Source organism: Protopterus annectens, chromosome 3.part1 (genome assembly GCF_019279795.1).
Source record: "Protopterus annectens isolate FY-2018-M chromosome 3.part1, PAN1.0, whole genome shotgun sequence".
Classification (NCBI taxonomy): Eukaryota; Metazoa; Chordata; order Ceratodontiformes; family Protopteridae; genus Protopterus; species Protopterus annectens.
The window spans coordinates 872,368,402-872,370,901 of NC_056732.1; positions in this window are offsets into that span (position 1 = coordinate 872,368,402).

Here is a 2,500-nt window from a genome sequence, read left to right on the forward strand (position 1 = left end):
TGTCAACTGGTTTCATAGTTATCTTTATAATCACCAACAAGCAGTAAAATGGAAACAAAACTTAGTCCCACTTCTTCCTATCACACTCAAGGTTCAATGCTGGGGCCATTCCTTTTCAGCATCTTCATAAATGAACTTAATACCACCTCTACATCAGCATCTATTATACAATATGCAGACGATTCAACTCTCATTTGTGCAGCATCCACAATAGCTCAATTTCAAAAAGTTACACAAAAGGCCTTCTCTGACATAGAAACCTGGCTAGTAAACTGACAACTCATACTCAAACCTAATAAAACTAAACTAATGACCTTCCATCCATCTAACCCATTTAGCATTCCAGCCAACTTTTATATCTGTGCCAGTAACAACACAAGGATCTCCCCAGAACCCCCAACACAACTATTAGGTGACATAATTAACAACAAACTAAGATTTGATATACACATTTCAAACACAATCAAAAACATTATTAAGAAAATGGGAACCCTATACAGGAACAAAAAGTTCCTGACAAACATTACTAGGATCCAGTAGCTGGAACTCACCTCCTGTCATCACTTCTATATGCCTCCCCCATTTTTACTAACCTCAAAAAGTCAGAACTAAACAAATTGGAAATGTTACAACAAGATTGCTAAATATGCAACAGATTCCACACATGACACGTCACTGCTATAGTTTAAAATGTCTCTCTTGGTTGGAATGACCCCATGTTTTGAACTACAACAAATTATTGACTCACAAGATATTGCATGATCCTGAATATATACCACCTTTGAAAAATCTACTACAGCCCTACTCTAATAATCGTAATCTTCATTCAACTAATAAAGATCTTCTGCAGGTTATCAAGCCATCAAACACAGCAGGTGACTTTCTTTACTCCAAAATTGTTGCAAAGAACTGGAATGCCCTTCCTCACATTATAAGATCCATAAGCAACTTCGATCAATTCAAAAAATCTCTTAAAGTACATCTATATAAATCTTGGTTTTGCACATGCAATACTCCAGGCTAGTCTTTTACAAGTCTACAATTAGTTTACCTATGATGAGACTTTTATCACTACTTTCCTTATTACCTGCTTTCTTTTTTATACCGCTGAAGTATTGTTAACTATGCTGCTATGTTAAGTGAATCCATTTACTAGCTTACTATGTAATGTTTTCTTTAATTCACTTTCACAAGTCGATTTTTGCGTCATCACTGGCTGATTACTGTTTTTCTTATTGTTATTATTACTGTTATTATTATTAATGTTTTATTTTATTTTTATTATTATTCTATTATAACTTTATATATCAAGCATTGACTGGAGCTTTTCTCCCTGGGCCACCACCGAAAATGGGTTGTGTCCCAGTCAAACCACCCAGTAAACAGGTGTACAATAAAATAAATAAATAATATTTTTTTTTCAGAGTTTTTGCCATATGATGTGAGGTGCCAGTTCTTTACCATCATTCCTGCAGACACATAGTGCCCCATGCCACAGAGACAGAAAAAAAAATACCTTTAGAATGTTGACTTTGTGTCATGACATGTTGTTTTTATACATATCATGATGCACTTATGTTATAACTAATGTATTGTGGAAAGGGCCATACCACGTTTGCAGAATATTACATGCTACACAAGATATACTAGTATAAAGAATTGTGGAAAGAAAGAGTTTGCAGACTGTTATATTCTACATGATATATATCACTACAATATACACTTGGGGTAATTAAAAATATACTCAAATTAAGAATGGAACGTGTCAAGGCTGTCCGTTATCTCCTGTATTATTCAATTTATATTTAGAACCATTATTTTTACATATTAAGCAAAATGCATATCATAATGCCCCAATAATCCATGTTATTAAAATATCCATGGCTGCTTTTGCTGATGACCCTAATATCTACTGTACAACGCCTGTTTCAGATACCAAGAAAATATTAAAAGCAGTGGATGAATTTGCAGAGATATCCAATTATAAAATAAATCTTAAAAAAAAACAATTTATTTCCTCTAAAAACGCCTAAACCCTTTTCGCTTTTACCATTGGTAGGTCAGTTAAAATCCGAAGAAAAAATAAAATATTTGGGTATTGTTTTTTCCACAGATAATAGAGATTTCTATGTGAATAATGTTAAGCTGATTTGGGATCATATATTGTCTGATTTAAAAAGATGGAATAATCTGAAATTGCCAACAATGGCAAAGGTCTCAATCATTAAAATGAATGTACTCTCCAGAATGTTATACATTTTTCGAGCTTCTCAAGTCTCAACTTACAAGAAATTCTTTAAACAAATTTATACAGAATTAGCTAAATTTGTATGGGAGCCTAGAAAAACTAGAATATCTTATGATAAATTGATGACTCCGAAAAATAAGGGAGGCTTAGATTTACCTAATTTTGAATTATATTATTTAATAATACATTCTAATAGAATTCTAAGAGTGGCTAACTTTGAGATACCCAGTAGTAAATGGTCACCTAAGTGGG